The 16930-nt window shown below is 42.0% G+C and overlaps 1 protein-coding gene across 1 annotated transcript in view; it reads left to right on the plus strand.

The window, feature by feature from the left end:
- The window catches only part of LOC126475222 (F-box only protein 32), a 556323-nt gene that overhangs the window by 462152 nt on the left and 77241 nt on the right, over positions 1-16930 (plus strand). The gene's annotated exons all lie outside the window — the stretch shown is intronic.

The raw sequence follows: 16930 nt of genomic DNA on the forward strand, positions 1-16930 counted from the left end.
AGCTTCCATGGGGGCTTAATTAAATATGATTGAAAATACTTTTAGTTTTTAGTAGCTGTATGTCCGATTACGCTGTGTCTCGTAATCGGTTGGCCCTGACTAGTATTATTACGCTATCTGACTGCAAAGAACAACAACAAAGAATGAAATGAAAATTTCAGTTAATACAATTCATTAATTAAGTCCCCAGCAACTATAAAACCTACAAAACCAAAGCACAAATGTAACTGTTCTGTATGTGGAAGTATGACTCAACGCACATCTGGCACGGTTCTTCTTCAACAAGACAAGAATTTTAAATACCAATTTTACTGTCGTGATAAAAGAAAATTAGAAATACTATAATTGCGCAAGAAAGCAGAATTAAACTCTAATACAAGAACACACGCCAGATGCTTTGTTGACTGAACCTGTAATGACGCATTATTTAGGACACTGAAATAAAAAGAAACGGAGTTTATTACCTCATTTATATTGATGAAAATCACTCTAATCCTTACATTATATCTCACACCGACTCTCTACTATCACATCTCAACCAGAACTCTCCAATATCACATCTCAGCAAGCACTGCCTAATAGCATATCTCAACAAACACTCTCTGCTACAACATCTCAGCACAGACTACCCCGAGTCCTCGACAGGCACTGACTACCACGAGCTCTCGACAAGCACTGACTACTACGAGCTCTCAACAAGCACTGTGGAGGCGGCTTAATAATACTCTTTGGCGCAATCTCTGGCGCAGTGGCTCAGTGTAGCCACCTTTCAAGCTTAAGGGAGAATCTTTCGACAATCGGCTTAGTACCTTCGCGCTACAGATACATTTGTGCAACGACTGCACACATGCGTCTAACTTACCTTTACTACAAAGCGAACGAGTGGCGCAGTGGTAAAACACGGAATGAAGACGTTTGAAAACCTTTCCAATCGGAAGAGTGCTACAGGAAAATTGTTGGTAAAACTGAGCCACTCAATTCGGAACAGGTTCAAAAATGGCTCTGAGCACTATGGCACTTAACATCTGTGGTCATCAGTCCCCTAGACCTCAGAACTACTTAAACCTAACTAACCTAAGGACATCACACACATCCATGCCCGAAGCAGGATTCGAACCTGCGACCGTAGCAGTCTCGCGGTTCCGGACTGCGCGCCTAGAACCGCTAGACCACCGCGGCCGGCGGAACAGGTTTCCAAATCCTGTACACTATTCAGAAGATCTGGCTCAATTTTTTGTGTACTGGTTGCTGCAGACTGCTTAGGGTGCAACACGTCCCACGTGGTTGTAAAAAGATTCTATAGCGTAAATGGATGTGAAAGAAATGAAGTTTCCATACCAATTTGTACGAACGTACCTTTCCTCGCCTGGCCTGAAGATAGTGGCAATTGAGGATCTGGAACGTGCCTACTTTTGACTGGCTGGGGAACATGCAAGCATTTTTAAAATTCAAGTATTGCTTGGAATGATCAAACAGGATAATTAATAACTATTTATTTCAATGAATTTCATATTTAATTATTATATTTATTCGTGATTTTATTCTTATCTACTTTTCTATTATTATTTAAAACTGCACAAATAATTCGCTTCATAAGTAGAAATAATGTTTGGTTTTGTAGTAATAGTAAAATTTTATACTAACTTTTAACAGCAATAAGTACCTGTCTTAATGGCAGGTTTCTTTTTTTTTTTTAAAAAAAAAGGCAGAAAATAATTTAAAAAAAAGAATGAAAGTCTACAGACAACAGTGTTAGCACTGAAACTTCCTGGCAGATTAAAACTGTGTGCCCGACCGAGACTCGAACTGGGGACCTTTGCCTTTCGCGGGCAAGTGCTCTACCATCTGAGCTACCGAAGCACGACTCACGCCCGGTACTCACAGCTTTACTTCTGCCAGTACCTCGTCTCCTACCTTCCAAACTTTACAGAAGCTCTCCTGCGCAGGAGGAAGGAAACAGCATCAGGAAAGGAGGCACTAACAAGCTGTCGGACGAAGGAAGTTCAACTTGAATTAGCTATTTCCGAGAGAGGGTTATGAAAACTTTTTGCTAGCAAAACATTGTGTAACATGGTGAATGCAACTGTGTTGACTGGAGTTAACGCCACGTTGGTTGCAGTGTTCTTATTAATGGACCGAGGGATGTGGAAGCAGTCACTGAATTTCAACACCACGGTTCAGACGCGCATGCAACTCCACTCCAACTCATGGTGAAAACTGGCGACGCACGGCTTTTTTAATAGCAAAACAGAAAAGGAGGGCAAGCAACGGGGAAAAACTTCAGAACTAGCCAGGACTGTAACTCAGAATACAATATGGTCGCTAGCCGAATTCGGCAACCAGCAGAGTAACACAGCGAAAGGTCGTAGTAACAATGCACAGGTCAGAAAAATTCAACACAGCAAGATAGCAACGCTGATTCTTTTTATAGCGCTACAGACAAACCAAAACGCAGATTATACGCAACCAGACAACCGACGCAATAATCGATTAGGATCAGTGCATTTCATCTGTCGAGAGATTTTTTTTTCTAACTATGTGTAATTTTCATTTACGATACATGTTAGGCAAAATCAGTTGCGCTGAAGAGTATGGGTGGAGTATGATTTTGGACCCTAGTTCGAGCAATTCAGGTAGGGCATTGACATTGCTGAAGGGCACTTTTTTGCGTGTTAATCTGGGTCGCTTCTACTCCAACTCACTATGCTAACAGCTAGATAACGTAGAAAGATAAGAACCGATAACCGTTTAGCTTTCTTTCAAAATGAGCCACAGAATACAGGCGCAGTGGGCAAAGGAGTTTTTGCTTCAATCCTGTCACCAACGTAACACCACTGTTCGACTGCACTTTTGTCTTTCTCGTTATAATTAACCGTCGATACACATTTAACTTACAGTCACATAACAAGCTCAGTTGCCTCTGAATTACGCTTCAACTTATCTTAATACGAATTTGAAACGTCCTTCCTCGAACGTTTTTAGCGTGGAGGTGGATATTCATCGCACATTCATCTTTCCCACAGTGGGAACTCCGTTCACATGTAGTGCCTACCACCAACGCTAGTGCCACGATTATTGACAGAACGATCTACTACATGAAAGCACGAATTTTATACGCCTGTCTCGACTGTTGGTTTGCACGAAATTCCCACATCTAAGTTTGTAAATGCCCTGGAGACCCCTTTCTAAGATGCTTTATCATGGCACTCCTGTACTCTGTATGCGTTTATCTATATAGCGAGACACTGATACTCGAGGAAACTATCGACAAACAACTGCGTATTACATTTGTTTGAAAATAAAACTATACAGCCAAGTTGGACGTCTTCATTTGATCCACAACACATTCAAATGCATAAGGAGGATGGGAAAACGCCAACTGCAAGTATCGTAGGAGGCACGAAAGATACACTGGTAGGTTAAACTTAAGGATGATAGTAACTTTTGTATTATGTATCACTGCCAAGATAGCGCGATGAAACTTGGACCACGCATTAAACGGAAGTGGTATAGTATAATACAGAAGATAACTGAAAGAAATACGAGTTGAGACGAACAAAAATGACACATTTATTCAAAGACAATAATTATACTGAAGTCACCTCCATTCATGATAGTCCAGTGGACATCGTAAAATATGGGACATAGTTCATAATAGGGTGTGACCACCACCGACGGCAATGCATTCTGTGCAACGTGCTCCCATACTGGACATCACAGCTGACTATTGAGGATGGTCGTTGGTGCATCTGGACGTGCTGGAATGTGACGCCCCAGAGCATCCCAACGTGCTGGATGGGATTTAAGTGGGGTGAACGGACAGCCTAGTCCATTCGCTGAATATCCTGTCGTTCCACGACAAGGGTGTCGATAGGAGTGCCCCAGGATAGTGTGATAGGACCGCTCTTTTCCCTACAGGATGATATTTACAAACGTTTAAAAATCAACGAAACAACGTAGATGACACTGAAACAATTAATATAACTTGGGAAGGGAGTGAGACAGGGTTGTAGCCTCTCCCCGATGTTATTTAATCTGTACATTGAGCAAGCAGTATAGGAAATTAAAGAAAAATTCGGAGTAGGTATTAAAATCCAAGGAGAAGAAATAAAAACTTTAAGGTTCGCCGATGACATTGTAATTCTGTCAGGGACAGCAAAGGACTGGGAAGAGCAGTTGAACGGAATGGACAGTGTCTTGAAAGGAGCATATAAGATGAACATCAACAAAAGCAAAACGAGGTTAATGGAATGTAGTCGAGTTAACTGGGGTGATGCTGAGGGATTTAGATTAGGAAATGAGACACTTAAAGTAGTAAAGGAGTTTTGCTATTTGCGGAGTAAAATAACTCATGATAGTCGAAGTAGAGAGGATATAAAATGTAGACTGGCAATGGCGAGGAAAGCGTTTCAGAAGAAGAGAAATTTGTTAACATCGAGTATAGATTTAAGTGTCAGGAAATCGTTTCTGAAAGTATTTGTATGGAGTGTAGCTATGTATGGAAGTGAAACATGGACGATAAATAGTTTGGACAAGAAGAGAATAGAAGCTTTCGAAATGTGGTGCTATAGAAGAATGCTGAAGATTAGATGGGTAGATCACGTAACTAATGAGGAGGTATTGAATAGATATGGGAAGGAGTTTGTGGCACAACTTGACTAGAAGAAGGGATCGGTTGGTAGGACATGTTCTGAGGCATCAATGGATCACCAATTTAGTATTGGAGGGCAGCGTGGGGGGTAAAAATCGTAGAGGGAGAGCAATAGATGAATACACTAAGCAGATTCAGAAGGATGTAGGCTGCAGTACTTACTGGGAGATGAAGCAGCTTGCACAGTATAGAGCAGCATGGAGAGCTGTATCAAACCAGTCTCAGGACTGAAGACCACAACAACAACAAGACACATGGGGCCGCAAATGTCGGGAAATACCCCCAAAGTGGAAGTCAAATGTTGAACATGTGATGTCACCAGACGACGTACCTTGCTGCACGTGCAGCGGTGTAGCCTATCGGTCTGGCGCATCTGATCATCCCGTACCAAGTCAAGTAAGTATTCACGTCGGTGTGGCTTCGGCCTACGTGCCCGATTTCAGCGCGTGGGGCACAGGGTTCGAGTCTTGCGTCTGGCCTGCAGTTGTCTTTTGCATGGCAGGAAGTTATTTTTTGCATTGCGTTATAATACTGTATGTTGACATTGAGGTAAGATTTATTATATTATGTGCCGGTCTCGTGGTCTCCGCTGATTAACTGCAAAGTACAACAAAAACCTAGCGTATTTTGTAAACAAAAAAAGAAGAGACAATAGGAAAGAAATACAAAATTTACAAAATTAGAACAGATTTTGCTCGGTTACAGGGAGAACAATGATTTTGTAACTTACGCGTTTCCAACAGATGACATTTACAAAAGTTGCTCGAAAATAGAGTTGACCCAGAAGCTATTAAGTAGGTCGTCAAACTGGTTGTGTTCATCACGGTAATACTGACATCGACCCAAATTTTGCGTAGTAAACACGAGAATACAGTTACAACAAATTCAAACCCGTACAGAGGGGTTCAGACTACTACTTCCTCGCGCATCATCCACGAATGGAACAGAAAGATGGCTAAATGTTTGGTTTCATATGTAACCACTACCGCACGTGGATCCGTATTTGCTTGCGTATAAAACATAGATTGATAAATATTTGTAATTTCGGATAATTATTAGGTTAATGCAGGTGATAGCAGTTTTTTTCGTGTTGGTTAGCCGGTTGCTGTGGATTTATTTATCCATTTTCATTTTTTATTTGTAGTTTACTGTTGCTGTTTGATTTTACATATTGTTATTTTGTCATCTGGACGTAGCGAGTGGAGTTGTGAACGCTAGAAAATGGAGAGCCAAGTGGAGACATCGGAACATTTCCGGCATATTCTTCTGTTTGAGTTCAAAAGAGGGGTGACAGCTGTGGGGGCAGCTAGAAACATTTGCGCCGTGTATGAGGATAATACCATTGGACATAGCACGGCAAGAAAATGGTTTTCCCATTTTCTGGAGGAATTTCTTGCCATTAGTGACTGTGTTCAGGAACACCGTCGGGATTTGATGGAGATAATTTAAACGTATTAATCCACAATTATTCACGTCAGTTTGCTCGAGACCTGGCAAATGTGATGACCTGCGATCATTCCATCATCGAGTGACATTTGCGTGCAAATGAGAAGCCAAAATCACAAAAATCAGCGGGTGGCCATATGTGCATCTCTCTTGGTCGTCATCAATTGGCTCATGAACAAAACCGACTATTCCTATCGTGTATCGTTACTGCTGACGAGAAATGGTGTCTTTATGCTAACATAGCAAAAACAAACGAATGGTTGAGCCCAAACAAAGCAACAGCTCTCCGTACAAAGACCTGCGCGCATCCTCAGAAGATAACATTATGGATCTAGTGGAGCAGCGATAGTGTGATCCACTAAGAATTACTTCCCCGAGGTGTACCCATAGCTGCTGACATTTTTTTGCCAACAACTGAGAACAACGACCAGGAAGCCTGAGTGATGCGCCTGCCCGCATTCTGCTAGACTGACAAAAACACTACATGAGAGTTGGGTTGGGAAATCATTCCGCACCCACTTTATTACCTGATATTGCGGCCTCAGACCTTTACCTTTTCCGCTCTGTATCGAACAACCTTGGAATTTCCTCTCCGGATGAAAATTCGCACCGAACATGGCTCGGCGAATTCTTCGCCTTAAAACCACTTGATTTCTATAGTCGCGCACTTGATTTCTACAGTCGCGGAGTCGTCGACAGACTGTTGTAAATAGTGAAGGAGAATGAATTATTGGTGCATCTGCTGTGTTTATAAAAGGTGTGGGTAAAAGCTACGAACTTATACACTAACGTAATAATGCGCTGACAGAAATGGAATGTGTTACACCAGAAAACGACAGTGCGATGTAACTACAACTCTGCGAAGATGTTCATCATATAACTAGTATTACGCGATAATATTTTTATTTCATTCCGAACTAACGTTCCTCATACGCACGAGTAAGGAGTGTGCCCCCAACGGTATTGAATACACTCTCGTATTCGTTGTGTCATTGTAATAAACAGCCTCGTAATATCATATTGAGGACAATCTCGCCACGTTTGAAACACAAGATGTGTCAGTTCATTAAGATCGCTGGCTGGATACTGATAGTAAAGAATACGGTTCATATACTCAAAACTGAATTCGGTCGTCCGAAACAGTTTCACCGCGGAAGATCGTAACACGATCCCTACCTTCAGTCATCGAACGAACTTGGAAGTGGCAGATATTGAGGTAACTGATAGTTATGCGAAAGAACTTGCTCCTCTTGTAGCAGCAGTTTATCGTAGGCGGCTGGAAAAATAACGGTCCGAAGTGACTGGAAAAAGCGCAGGTAATTCCCTTTTTCAAGAGGGGTCGGAGGACAGATGCACGTAATTATAGACCTATATCGTTGACGTTAGTCTGTTGTAAAACTATGGAGCATGTTTCATGCTCCTGTATTATGACGTTTTTGCCGAACGAAAACCACGCTGTAAACATCAATAAGTATTCCGCAAACTGAGAGCTCGCGTAACACGGCTCGCTTTGTTCCTCCGTGAGATCCACAGCGCCGTAGACATCGGCGCTCAGGTTGACGTTGTTTTTCCCGATCTGACATCGTCTCGTACTGGCTTTTAGTGAAAAAAGTTCTAGCTTACTGAGTATCGTACCAGATTTGTGACTGCATTCAATGCTTCCTTTTAGATAGAACTCAACACGTCGCTCTTAACGGAACAAAATCGACAGATGTAAATGTAATTTCTGGAGTACCCCAAGGAAATATGATAGGACCGTTACTGTTTACAGTGCACATAAATCATCTAGTAGAATACGTTGGTACCTCTCTAACGCTGTTCGCAGATGATGCAGTTGCCTACAAGAAATTAGTAACGTCAGAAGAAAGTAACTATTTGCAGAATGACCTCCAGAGAATTGATGAATGGTGCAGGCTCTGGTACTTGTCCCTGAACGTGAATAAATTTAACATACTGCGCACCCATAGGCAAAGAAATCCTCTACTGTACAGTTATATTATTGATGACAAACTGCTGGAAACAGTAACTAGCATACAATATCTAATCTATCCGGAGTCACCTTAAGTGGAATGACCATACAAAACAAGTAGAGGGAAAAGCAGATGCCAGACTGAGATTCATAGGAAGAATCGTAAGGAAATGTAACTCATCCACTAAAGAAGTGGCTTACAAGGCGATTCTTGAGTATTGTTCATCAGTCTGGGACCCTTACCAGGTATGACTGAGAGAAAGAGAGAGAGAGAGGGAGAGGAGATCCAATGAAGAATGGCACGTTTCGTAACGGGATCGTTTAGTCTAAGCGAGAGCCTTCCGGACACGTTCAATAAACTCCAGTGTCAGACATTGCAAGAGAGCCTTCATTTTGTGCATTATGCAGAGGTTTACTATTGAAACTTTGAGAGAGCACTTTCTCCCCCCCCCCCCCCCCCCCCTCACCACGCGCCATTCGCGAATGAAACAGGCAGGGAAGAGTTATCAGTTTGTGGTACCAGAAGTACCCTCCGCTACACATTGTCACGTGGCTTGTGGGTGTCGTTTTAGATGACGTAGATGTAGATAGTATCCGAAATATGCCTTGTGGGCGACAAATCAGCCCAGTCAATGATGTGTACATTGCTTACGGCATTTTTGGTACGAATTGCAGTTTAGGGTTTTACATTATCCTGGTGGATTATGCCATTTGGTATCTTCGACTTAAAAGTTGAGACAGTAGCGTTTATCACTGTGAACACACACTGGCGCTCCCGTAAAAAATTGCCAAATGAGTCCTGCTGACATATCTAGTGGTTTCCCTCACCATCATTCCAGGAGTTCTAGACGTATGGGTTTTGAAATCACTTCTTTTTGTGACCCTCGACAGGGTCATCTAATGACAGAATATGCTGAAAAAAATAAGTTCCACTTTCTGCCACCAGATGACAATATGGCGCTGTAAGCAGTTAGAATGTGAAATGTTTTGTCGCTTGGCGATGTGTGTTGATTTCTTTTATTAAGTGGCTGTTGGTGTAAAGGGGTAAAACGGTTTAAGTTTTCCATGCGAAACGCAATGGCTATTGAAAAGAAAGGCCCTGCATTGCTGGTAAAGTTATCAGAACTGCAGTAATAGCAACGCTGCATTGCGGGAATATCGTCGACAGAAACAGCTGTGAAGAGGCCCCATGTCAATAAATAGGCTATATAATATGATCGAGAAATTTGAAAAAATTGGTGAATTACGTGGCGCAGCAGGTAGAAGCAAGCGCCCCATTCCCATGGCAGTAGTTAATGAACTTGTAGCTATAGCCGACCATGCAGCGCATGCCTCAAATTCTACAGCCAGTGCTCGAACTATGCCACGGGAGCTGGCTCTCCCAAGGTCAACAGTTCAAAAGATTTTGCAGCGCATTTTACACTGGTGTCCCTACAAGATTCAGAATGTGCACAAAATGAAGCCCCAAGATAGGCTACAACTCCTTGAATTTGGACTTCGTTTTTTTGTCACGTATAGAAATAGATGACGTGTGGCTGGGAAATATTTTGAGGTTCTGTTCCGCTCCACGTTGTGCATGAATATACACTGCTCTGAGCGTGTATGACTGTATGGTGTGGTTTCACAAGCTCCTTCATTCTCGGTCCGTTGCTCTTCGAGGAACGACACCTCGCGCACTGTTAGGGGTACAGTGACATCTGTACGTTATAAGGGTCTCCTTGTGCCACATGTGTTTCCAACTTTGCAAGAACGCAATTATTCCATGCCAGTTGAAAGATTTGCTTCGAGAGATTTTCAGTAACGACTGCATCGTCTCTAGGCAGTTTCAAGATGTTTAGCTCACCAGATCCCCCGACCTAAATCCATGTGACTTCTGCTTGTTGGAAAGTCTTGTCTGTTATAGCAATGTATCCGGACTCTTCCTGATCTGAAGGATTGCATATGACGACATATCGTTCTGATTCCATCGGATATCCTGCGAGCAACTGTCGAACATGGTGTGTTGCTGACCAGCAAGTTGCCAAGTCGGGAGAAAATGGGGAACATATTTTATAATTTGTTGCCAGATCCTAATAGACGTGCCAGAACCACTGTTACCATTTGTTTGGTCGTTCCACCCCTTTTCCTGCATCCACACCTCACGCTTACTGCTTACAGCGCCATATTTTTAACTGGTGGCAGAAAGTGGAAGCAAAACTTTTCTTTTTTCCTCTTACTCCGCGAGTTCATGGATTAATGAACATAGTTACAGTGTTTCAGCGTCCTGAGATGGGTACAGCCCACACTTCAGCACTCGGAACACTGTCAGTTTAATGTAACCATCTGGTATATCATATTACTGATTTTTTTTCCATCTTAAGCCTACTTCACGACTTCTGCTTTTTCCTTCGTTGTTAGCCAAGGTTGAAGCCAGAAAAAAAGTGGTTGCACTTTCACTATTTGCGATTTTTCGTTTTTCACGCCCCCGCCTTTTTGTTTGCTGCAAATGCGTCTTTTTCCTCTGTCTTTTCTAAAATTTTGCAAACAGGGCGGAAACACTGTGCTGTTTGCGGAAGAGATCAAACTACACCGACATCTCTATGAAGACAACTTATGTGAAGTTTCACAAAAGTGAAGTTAACTGCGAAAAACGGAAATGCAGCAAAATGAAAAAGGATTCGTGAAAGCGGAGCAACTGCTAAAGGTGAAAGTGCAACCAAGTTTTTTCGACTTTGCTTCCGTGAGCGAGAAGATAAAATTGTGTCGACTTCAGAACACGTAAAAGAAAGAGGAATAACAGCAGTTACCAATCAAATCGCTTTGTCAATAAAAAATAAACGCTTTTCGTGCAAACAGTACTAAACTGTACTGCCGAGGGAAACACGGCGAGTGCCTTAACCCGCTTTTCCAATTGGAAAAGGAGTCAACATAAGTGAACACCTGCCTCGGCTTATCCATAGATACTCGACCGTTTCTGAGAAAACGGTTGTCAGCGTTGCGACGTAGTTTAGATGGCTTTAGCGCACAATAAGCTTAGGCCAGATTCTCGCTTTCTGTGTTCGAAACACGATTAATTTTTTTTTTTTTTCATGTATCTACTCATCTCCTGAGAAGATTACAGCACGAATGTTTGTTATCAAGTTACGGGTGCAGGAGCGTTATGTTAATTGTAAAGTTACAACTGGCTCTCAGAACTTGACAGACAGTTATTATATATTACTTGTGTCAGTGGTAATTTTAGGGGTTACAATCTTCTTAAATTCTCACATTCTTATATTTCATTGGGTGTAGAAAAATTTCCGCTACCAGTTACGATAAAAGGTTATTTATTTGTCACACGACGGGTATATTTTCGACTGATGCTGCCTTGCCACTCACAATTGTCCCACTTGTATCTGTTTAGTCACCAGCAAATAATATTTTTGTATTTATACAGCGATCTCCAGCATATAAACATGTACATGAAAGTATAAACACGTGAAGATGGGCGTAAGCACAAATAACCTTTTATTGTGACTGGTAGCGGAAATTTTTCTACACCCTATAAAGGAACAATCACGGAGATCAACAGCATGAACCATGGATAAAATTCATATGTTTCATTGTTATATCAGTTGTACTTCCCCATGAACGATGGACCTTGCCGTTGGTGGGGAGGCTTGCGTGCCTCAGCGATACAGATAGCCGTACCGTAGGTGCAACCACAATGGAGAGGTACCTGTTGAGAGGCCAGACAAACGTGTGGTTCCTGAAGAGGGGCAGCAGCCTTTTCAGTAGTTGCAGGGCCAACAGTCTGGATGATTGACTGACCTGGCCTTGCAACATTAACCAAAACGGCCTTGCTGTGCTGGTACTGCGAACGGCTGAAAGCAAGGGGAAACTATGGCCGTAATTTTTCCCGAGGGCATGCAGCTTTACTGTATGGGTAAATGATGATGGCGTCCTCTTGGGTAAAATATTCCGGAGGTAAAATAGTCCCCCATTCGGATCTCCAGGCGGGAACTACTCAAGAGGACGTCGTTATCAGGAAAAAGAAAACTGGCGTTCTACGGATCGGAGCGTGGAACGTCAGATCCCTTAACCGGGCAGGTAGATTAGAAAATTTAAAAAGGGAAATGAATAGGTTAAAGTTAGATATAGTGGGAATTAGTGAAGTTCGGTGGCAGGAGGAACAAGACTTTTGGTCAGGTGAATACAGGGTTATAAACACAAAATCAAATAGGGGTAATGCAGGAGTAGGTTTAATAATGAATAAAAAAATAAGAGTGCGGGTAAGCTACTACAAACAGCATAGTGAACGAATTATTGTGGCCAAGATAGACATGAAGCCCACACCTACTACAGTAGTACAAGTTTATGTGCCAACTAGCTCTGCAGATGATGAAGAAATTGATGAAATGTATAATGAGATAAAAGAAATTATTCAGGTAGTCAAGGGAGACGAAAATTTAATAGTCATGGGTGACTGGAATTCGAGAGTAGGGAAAGGGAGAGAAGGAAACACAGTAGGTGAATATGGATTGGGGCTAAGAAATGAAAGAGGAAGCCGCCTGGTAGAGTTTTGCACAGAGCACAACTTAATCATAGCTAACACTTGGTTCAAGAATCATGAAAGAAGGTTGTATACATGGAAGAATCCTGGAGATACTAGAAGGTATCAGATAGATTATAGAATGGTAAGACAGAGATTTAGGAACCAGGTTTTAAATTGTAAGACATTTCCAGGGGCAGATGTGGACTCTGACCACAATCTATTGGTTATGAACTGTAGATTAAAACTGAAGAAACTGCAACAAGGTGGGAATTTAAGGAGATGGGACCTGGATAAACTGCAAGAACCAGAGGTTGTACAGAGTTTCAGGGAGAGAATAAGGGAACAATTGACAGTAATGGGGGAAAGAAGTACAGTAGAAGAAGAATGGGTAGCTCTGAGGGATGAAGAAGTGAAGGCAGCAGAGGATCAAGTAGATAAAACGACGAGGGGTAGTAGAACTCCTTGGGTAACAGAGGAAATATTGAACTTAATTGATGAAAGGAGAAAATATAAAAATGCAGTAAATGAAGGAGGCGAAAAGGAATACAAACGTCTCAAAAATGAGATCGACAGGAAGTGCAAGATGGCTGAGCAGGGATGGCTGGAGGACAAATGTAAGGGTGTAGAGGCTTATCTCACTAGGGGTAAGATAGATACTGCCTACAGGAAAATTAAAGAGACCTTTGGAGAAAAGAGAACCACTTGTATGAATATCAAGAGCTCAGATGGAAACCCAGTTCTAAGCAAAGAAGGGAAAGCAGAAAGGTGGAAGGAGTATATAGAGGGTCTATACAAGGGGGATGTACTTGAGGACAATATTATGGAAATGGAAGAGGATGTAGATGAAGATGAAGTGGGAGATACGATACTGCGTGAAGAGGTTGGCAGAGCGCTGAAAGACCTGAGTCGAAACAAGGGCCCGGGAGTAGACAACATTCCATTAGAACTACTGATGGCCTTGGGAGAGCCAGTCCTGATAAAACTCTACCATCTGGTGAGCAAGATGTATGAGACAGGCGAAATACCCTCAGACTTCAAGAAGAAAATAATAATTCCAATCCCAAAGACAGCAGGTGTTGACAGATGTGAAAATTACCGAAGTATCAGTTTAATAAGTCACAGCTGCAAAATAATAACGCGAATTCTTTACAGATGAATGGAAAAACTGGTAGAAGCGGACCTCGGGGAAGATCAGTTTGGATTCCGTAGAAATGTTGGAACACGTGAGGCAATACTAACCTTACGACTTACCTTAGAAGAAAGATTAAGAAAAGGCAAACCTACGTTTCTAGCATTTGTAGACTTAGAGAAAGCTTTTGACAATGTTAACTGGAATACTCTCTTTCAAATTCTGAAGGTGGCAGGGGTAAAATACAGGGAGCGAAAGGCTATTTTCAATTTGTACAGAAACCAGATGGCAGTTGTAAGAGTCGAGGGGCATGAAAGGGAAGCAGCGGTTGGGAAAGGAGTGAGACAGGGTTGTAGCCTCTCCCCGATGTTATTCAATCTGTTTATTGAGCAAGCAGTAAAGGAAACAAAAGAAAAATTCGGATTAGGTATTAAAATCTATGGAGAAGAAGTAAAAACTTTGAGGTTTGCCGATGACATTGTAATTCTATCAGAGACAGCAAAGGACTTGGAAGAGCCGTTGAACGGAATGGACAGTGTCTTGAAAGCAGCATATAAGATGAACATCAACAAAAGCAAAACGAGGTTAATGGAATGTAGTCGAGTTAACTGGGGTGATGCTGAGGGAATTAGATTAGGAAATGAGACACTTAAAGTAGTAAAGGAGTTTTGGTATTTGAGGAGCAAAATAACTGATGATAGTCGAAGTAGAGTGGATATAAAATGTAGACTGGCAATGGCGAGGAAAGCGTTTCAGAAGAAGAGAAATTTGTTAACATCGAGTATAGATTTAAGCGTCAGGAAGTAGTTTCTGAAAGTATTTGTATGGAGTGTAACCATGCATGGAAGTGAAACATGGACGATAACTGGTTTGGACAAGAAGAGAATAGAAGGTTTTGAAATGTGGTGCTACAGAAGAATGCGAAGATTAGATGGTTAGATCACATAACTAATGATGAAGTGTTGAATAGAATTGGGGAGAAGATGAGTTTGTGGCACAACTTGACAAGAAGAAGGGACCGGTTGGTAGGACATGCTCTGAGGCATCAAGGGATCACAAATTTAGCATTTGAGGGCAGCGTGGAGGGTAAAAATCATAGAGGGAGACCAAGAGATGAATACACTAAGCAGATTCAGAAGGATGTGGGTTGCAGTAAGTACTGGGAGGTGAAGAAGCTTGCACAGGGTAGAGTAGCTTGGAGAGCTGCATCAATCCAGTCTCAGGACTGAAGACCACAACAGCAACAACAACAACATCAGTTGTTATATTTTATTCATATTTTTATTCTTCGGGAAGATTTGGTGCATTCCTGTGAACGATACCCATCGTAGAAACATTGGAAACATACAAATTCCGAACAACGTGAGCACCGTGACATTTATTTCTATGAATACCACTCGGGAAAGAAACGTCGTAAAACATTGTTGAAGATTTCACGATTTGACAATAGTTTCGCGTGAAACAACGCGTAATGGACAACTTTTCCGAAATCTGGCACTTGCAATTGATTTTGAATCATCGAAAACAATTTCAAATAATTTTTACGTTGATTTGTTGTTTTTCCTTTTTTTTCTTCATTTTCTTATTTTGATTCGTTTAACAGACATGCTATTAGTAGACGAAAACGGACAACGTTACTTCATTTTGCAGTGGAAAACACTCGTGTAGTTATCTTCCACGGAACATAGGCAGATAACTGAAATAGAAAAGTAACAATCGGATTTCGATCACAGGACGCAAAAGTGTGAAACCGTGCCACCGCATCGGTTGCACGGTTACCTCCTTTAAAGACACACAAATTACCTCGTAAAAGTTGAGCGTCGTTTTCTCAGAAACTGATACCCGGGACACGCGATCGCTTATTTTGAGCGCTCTTCCATTGAGCAAAGTTTTTGAGAAATTGGGTTACTGCACTTTCCGTGCTCTCCTCGTAACATTAATATGGGAAAAAACAACAGTAATCTAATACATTTCCAGTAACGTCCGTCACACCCATTAGCTGTCACGTTCTCACACCATTCATCATTCGTATGAAAGACTTCTTTATGTCCTGAAAATAAGCCCGTATAAGGATGAAATTGTAACCAACGTGTCCCACAGGTGTGGAAACAATGGCATATCAGTGTGGTAGCGCTTTCCATTTCCGCCAGCGTGTAGTAATTGCAAGGGCTGGTCTGCCGGGCTGCCGGGACGATGGTAATAGGGAGCGCTCGTTGGGCACCGCGGCAGACTTTCCCTCATCTCTTTGCCGGAAAAGTGCCGCCGCAGCTGACCGCCTTGGACAAAGACTGCAGGGCGCGCCGGAGCGAGCCGTGGCGAGGCGAGGCGAGACGAGACGAGACGAGGCTGAGGAGCTGCGGTGAAAGCCGCGGTTCCCTCTTCCTGTCCGGCCAGCTTAGCCGCTGCCTGCGCGGCTGGCGCTCGGGCGGAGCGAGCAGGCTCCAATTTCAAAGGCAGCGAAACAATTTGGAAGCTTTTGAGTCCCGTGGACGGTGTACTGGAACAGCCAACTACAAATAGTACTGTAGGACACGATACACAAAACTAGTGCACAACCCGATACATAGGTATTTATCTTACGTTTCTTACTTTATCGCAGTCTTTGCACTACTTTCGCTTTTAATTTTACTTAAAGAGTTCTCAATTTTGATTATTCTAAGAGAATTTGTATTCTTTCAAGACTTGAAAGTAGTACATTGCTAAAATAATAATGCCCAATAAAAATACTAATGTATGAGGGCAATCAGTTGTTTATGTCAAGCAATTTTCAAATTTATCTTTAACTGTAACGCTGATGTAAAAGACAAAATTAATTTCATATTCCATTCACTGAAAAATAACTGAAATCATGTGGTCGACTGTTAAAACCCAGTACTAGCAAAATAAAACACTGACGGAAAAAAATCGCAGCACTGAAAAATGATTGATGTAGAGTAATGAAATTTCAGGAATACATTAGTCTAGGTAACATAAGTAAGTGATTAACATTACAAGATCACAGGTTAATGTAAGCATGAGATAAGCCATCTTCAACTTTTGTACTCCTGTCTTCCTCAGTTGCGTGTAATGTTGCGGTGTATTGATAATTTTTACTTTTTGGACCGTGTGACTGCAACCGAACGAAACACAATTTTCGTTCCATACGCATTTCGCTTTTATTCTCTGCAAGGCATCTCGAGTGGCATGGAATATGTACATATTTTTACTATTTTGGGGCAACGA

This window comes from Schistocerca serialis, chromosome 4 (assembly GCF_023864345.2).
Source record: "Schistocerca serialis cubense isolate TAMUIC-IGC-003099 chromosome 4, iqSchSeri2.2, whole genome shotgun sequence".
Classification (NCBI taxonomy): domain Eukaryota; kingdom Metazoa; phylum Arthropoda; class Insecta; order Orthoptera; family Acrididae; genus Schistocerca; species Schistocerca serialis.